The sequence below is a fragment of the Apaloderma vittatum genome, unplaced genomic scaffold (assembly GCF_000703405.1).
Source record: "Apaloderma vittatum isolate BGI_N311 unplaced genomic scaffold, ASM70340v1 scaffold14386, whole genome shotgun sequence".
Taxonomy (NCBI): domain Eukaryota; kingdom Metazoa; phylum Chordata; class Aves; order Trogoniformes; family Trogonidae; genus Apaloderma; species Apaloderma vittatum.
The window spans coordinates 8,671-14,618 of record NW_009721346.1 but is presented as its reverse complement, the minus strand read 5'-3'; positions in this window follow the sequence as shown (position 1 = coordinate 14,618).

Sequence of the window (5,948 nt, the reverse complement as noted above, 5' to 3'; positions counted from 1 at the left end):
AGGGCTTGTTGCTGGTGGCGGGTAGCGGCTATGAGAACTGCTGTGTGCGATGCAAACAGGTGGACGACCTGCTCAGCATGGTGGCAGAGCTCAGAGAAGATGAATAGCTAAGGAGCATCAAGGAGGCAGAACAAGAGATAGATTAGTGGAGCCAGGCTCTGCCTTCTTTGATGGATGGACCACTCGATGGATAGAGAATTGGCTAGATGATTGTATCAGAGAGTTGCGATCAACGGCTCAGTGTCCGGATGGAGACCAGTGACGAGTGGTGTCCTGCAAGGATCAGTACTAGGACCAGTGTTCTTTAACATCTTTGTCAATGACAGGGACAGTGGGATAGAGTGCGCCATCAACAAGTTTGCCAACAACACCAAACTTTGTGATGTGGCTGACACGCTGAGGGGAAGGGATGCAATCCAGAGGGACCTTGTGAAAGGCTTGAGAGGTGGCCCCACGCCAGCCTCATGAAGTTCAACAAGGCCAAGTGTACGGTCCTGCACCTGGGTCGAGGCAATCCCAAGCACAAATATAGGCTGGATGAAGAGAAAACTGGGAGCAGCACTGGCCAGAAGGACTTGGACATGTTAGTTGATGAGAGTCTAAACATGAGCCAGCAGTGTGCGCTCTCAGCCCAAAAAGAGAACCATATCCTGGGCTGCACCAAAAGGAGCGTAACCAGCAGATCAATGGAGGGAATTTTCCCCCTCACCTGGAGTGCTGCGTCCAGTTTTGGAGTCCACAGTACAAGAAGGACATGGATCTACCGTGGTGGGTCCAGAGGAGGGCTGTGAAGATAATTAGAGGGCTGGAGCACCCCTGCTATGAAGAAAGGTTGAGAGAGCTGGGGTTATTCAGCTTAGAGAAGAGCAGGCTCCAGGATGATCTAATAGCAGCCTTCCAATACATGAAAGGGGCTTACAAGAAAGCTGGAGTAGGGCTTTTTACAAGGGCCTGTAGCGATAGGACAAGGGGAAGTGGCCTGAAACTGCAAGAAGGTAGATTTCGATTAGTTAAAAGGTGCAAGCTGGAGCATAGGAGTTTCCACAAAAACATTAGGAAAAACTTTTTCACTGTGAGAGTGACAGAGCACTGGCACAGGCTGCCCAGAGAGGTTGTGGAGTCTCCTGAAGTACCATGTCTACATGGTTTTTAAACATCTCCAAGGATGGTGACTCCACCACCTCCCTGGGCAGCCAATTCCAGTGCCTCACCACTTTTTCAGTAAAGAGTTTTTTCATAGTATCCAATCTAAACCTCTCCTGGTGCAACTTGAGACCATTTCCTCTTGTCTTGCCATGGTTCTTGAAGTCCATGGCATTGCTCTTTTCTATAAGCTGTATCCAGTGATTGAAAGGTGATGTATCTCCCAAATTGTGTTCAACCAGGTAGAAGTCAACCTGTGGTCAGTGGCTAACTGGCCTGTCTGACTCTACTGTGGGGTAATGCTTTATTGAGCAAAAATTGTGCTGTATTGACAGATCTTATCTGCACAACAACAGCAGGCATTTCTCTGAAAAAGTTGGTGGTTTTGGAAAACGGTCTTCATAATCAGCTAGCTGCAAAGTAACTCAACGTCTGAACAATCAGGAAGAGGAAAAATCCTTGTAAATATCTTTGCACATTAACAATACGTTTGTTTCTGGAAGGTCTTAAACATCTGGGAGATGGTGGGGCATTTGCACTATGAAAAGCAGATGAGGGTTCTAAGGTGTGCTAGAAGGGGCTGACTGTGGGTCACTTGTCAGCCTCCTAGTAAATCTGTTAGAAGGCAGAATATGCATAGACTGGCAGGCATTATCTAGTTATGCATGGAATAATATAGCAGCAGGTGACTTTAATATAAGGCAAGTAATTTGTGTGCATTTTACAGTATAAACTTGTCAGGCAGATATTTTGATACTGGCACGACTTCTGAGCAAGCCAGGTTTTTCTAAGGAAGAAAATAGATGACAAGATTTATTCCATTTTCTTTGATTCCTCAAGATGCAAGAAAGCTTCCGGCCTTTTTGATACAAAAGCATTCAGAAGATCCATTAGGGATTCTACTAGAGCTGTATGTTATGTACTTCACCACTTTGGTTAGCTTCGTGATCCCTGTCTTTCCACTCTCAGTCGCTGCTTTTTGCCAAACTATCTTTTCCAAACAGACAAGCTTGAGGAAACGTCAGGCAAAGAAAGGGAGGATTTATGACCAGAAAAATCAGAAATTCTAACTTTTTAACAAGCATTGCTACGCTGTTATTACCTATACACAGTGTTGTAAATCAGAGGAGAGAAGGTAGTGAGACCAGATGTATTCACTAGCTTATTAAGTTAAATAAGGAATCTTAATTATAGCATGGAAAATAGTAATTTCCTCAAAAAAATTAATTTTTGCAGAAAAAAATATCCAATAAATATTGATGAATTCTGTTTTCAGTGGTGACACAGAGAAGCAATATGAAGAAGGCAAAGTATAAATCCAGACACCAGGCAATCACTTCCATCACTTCCATGGGCAAGGTACTAGTCTTTGATTACAATTACAAGCTGCTGAGAACTGGATTAAGAGCAGCAAAGTCCTTTTGCATTTATCATGAAACAGCTATAATTTTATGTGAAAGAGTGACTTGGATTTGAGCCAAGCGGCCAGCTGGAAAATACACAGCTGGTTTTAGGATGTGTATAAATTACTGTGTTGACTCCTCATGAAGAAACAAAGCTAAAAGTGTTCAGATCCCTTTGAAACATAGCAAGAATCAAATTGCAGATACGTCAAACCAAATGGAGGACAGATTAGTCCTGTCCTATCTTATCCTAACCCATTATTTTTTTATGTCTTGTTCTGTCCTGTCCTGCCCTTTATGTGATAATAAATGAAAATATGACAAGGCAGTTGCAAGGTGTTACTCTCTGATACTCTTCTCAAGGAGTGCATACAGTTGGTAAAAGTAGTATGATCTGTATTTTTTAGCTAAATAGAAGAGAGTAAGTGTAAGCTAAGAAAATGTTGCTCTCAAATCAGAGGAGTTTTACCCTGATCAGGACAAATTTCAGAACAGCTTAAGTGTATCCTGAATTTTACATATACTTAGCTCGGATGTTGACTATTTTGGTGTTAAGAGATTGGGACCTTGAGCTTCATTAAAGTATGTGACGAGTCAGAGTTGTACCCAAGTTGTCATTAAAGATATGAGCTGCAGTGTTTTGCACTAGCATTTCCTGAGTGATGAAGGCTCTTAGACTATCTAGATAGACATTGCTGCTGTTGAAGCGAGGAATATAAAGGCCCAAGTAGCTGTGATTACTTGAAAAAGAAACAGAATACACGATTCTGCACAAATAGCCTAGATGTCATCTCCTTACTTTTTTCATAGGCTAATGAAGGGATATCTCAATAATTAAAACCATTACCTTTCTGTTCAAAATAGCAGTTTCAGTGTGTAATTAAAATAAGGTGCAACAGCAAAATCTGATCCTTGTCTCTAATACTGTGAGAGTTTTTTGGTCTGCCTAGGTGTGTAAACACAGAACTAACAAAATTATATTTTCAATACTGATGCTGAAGTGGGATAAAATTGGAATCAGCACTAAAGCCAATTTCTCAACGTTCATTGTCATGGATATGCTGATAGAAAGATGCAACTTCAGTGATTACCCTTGGTCTCCCATAGCCTTGAGACACATTTTTTGTACACAATGAAATTATTTTCATGACATTTCTTGCAATAGTATCTTATTGTTCAAACAGGATTTGAATATAACATAGATATATCATTTTAACTCTATGAATTGTGGCAACTGTTTCTTTACAACAGATGTTTTGTTCCTCTGGGATAATCTCCTAATTAGTGATGGCCTTTTGTAAAAATGCTTTTATAAATGAAGCTTCTTACATCTTTGGCTGAAAACTGAAAAAATAACCCATAGCATCTTATTTTTGTGTTGAATTTTGAGGCTGTACTTACTCCTGCAATTAGATCATTTTTTTCCCAGTTATTTTTCTAAATCCATTTATGGTGATGAAGAAGGTAATATGACCAATAATGGAAGAGTAAGAAGACTTCCATAGAACAGCTTTAATCCAGTCCTCAATAGCATGTAATAAAATTCTGTCCTTTAGGAAAGAGTTATCAGATCTCAGAAAATAACCTTTACAACCCTACTTTCCAATTCTAAATAAAGTAGACATAGTTCTGATAAGACTATTATTAGGATTTTCCTTTCTGGGGCATAAATGAGTTCAAATTCCCCTTCTGAAAACTAGACTTCCAACTGCTGCATGTACTGCAGTGAATCAGGTCTCCTTTCCTGCTGTGGACTGTAACCTTTTCAGAATAACAACCGTCTTCACTCTGCCTGAAGCTTACAGTCAGAGCTTAGCTACTACTGAACTGTAAATAAATGCATTGACTCACACACTTACTGACTTAATCTGCGTTTGCGGTTTGATAGATTTCCAAAAAGCTTCAAGAATTTAGTCTGAGATTTTTTCTGTGCCTGGCATATGGCTTAATGCACTAGCAAGAGTGTGGGAATACACTTTTATTTTTTTTAACTTCTCCCTCATCAATAGTAAAAGAGTTCATCTGTGAAATTTTCCAATATAGCACAGATTGCAACAGTGGGCCCACAGAGGTAAATTCGATGAAAATAACTAGTCATGGACTGAGCAGCCCTGGGAACCATCCTAGGGCTTGCATGTAAACCCATATCTGCATCTCACCTTCCTTGATCTTCTGTTGAAGACTTTATCGTGATGTGGACTACAGGCAGTATCTGTCAGCCCACCCCATTCAGCAGATGTGCTGCCGTCAGCAATATGCTTACTCATTAAGAGCAAGAAGGGACAGCAATTGCTTCAATTTTGTACTTACTGGAATGAAACATTATGGAAAGAGAGGGGACTTTTGTTGTTTTTTTTCCCATGACTTTTATTTCTTCCTTTCCACACAGGGAGATGAATTTAGTTCCATTCAGACCAGTTGACCTTTAAGCTCTCAACAGATCCCATTCATAAATTACAATAAATACGTTAGCTAATTTCACTGGAAACAAGAATGGGAAAACCTGGAATTTCTTACTCAGTGTCCTGTGAGTGATGTGTGATTCCTGCCCCAAGCAGAAAAAACAAAGACCTGATTGCATTAGATTATGAGGACTAGGGTCTGAGAAGCTATCTTAAATAAATCTTAACTGAGATTGGGTATTGAAATTTAGTATTGCAATAACGTCTCTTCTCAAGTGCTGTTGACGCTGACAAACTCTTAAATTCCAAAGACGTGTATACCCTCAGCTGCATGTCTATATCTATCCTATGCCAATACATTTGCAATGATACAAAGTATTGTAGTTAATCCAAAATCTATCTAGGACATTGGGCTCTCTGCTCCACAGTTTGCTCTTGTCGGAGTTCTTGAAGGGGTGCTATACTATGGGATTTTTTGGCTCCTTGTGATGGCTTCCTCTTTCTTTAAAAAACCCCAAAAAGCAGAAACATTTTTAAGAAGGAATATATGCTTTCAATACAGCATACTTGCATGAGAAATTGGGAAACCAGACTTTGATTCCATTCATTGGGTAAATGAGTTCAAACTAACATCTCTCATCTCCGAGTAAACTGGCCTAAGTAAGTAATTGTCAGGGAAAATGGCAAAAAACTGTTCTTCTGTGAGAAAAGGGATTTAAGAATTGTCATTTCTGATCAAAGGCATAACAATGAGCATGACCTTAGCTTATTTAGCTGACTGACTTAAGCTTGGTCCTTGTGTCTTAAAAAGACAGTTTTAATAGGATGCTCCTCAGGTGCAGAGTTCTGGACTTGGCTCTGGGAGCAGGTACTGTACAGCAGGTCATCTGGACACAAAGCACCTGTGTTATTGTCAGCTTTAGAGTTCTTTTCCTTTCACCTGAATTTTTATTTGTTTTGTGCTTAGAGAGCTTTCTCTAAAAGCAGTGGAAATAAGCTC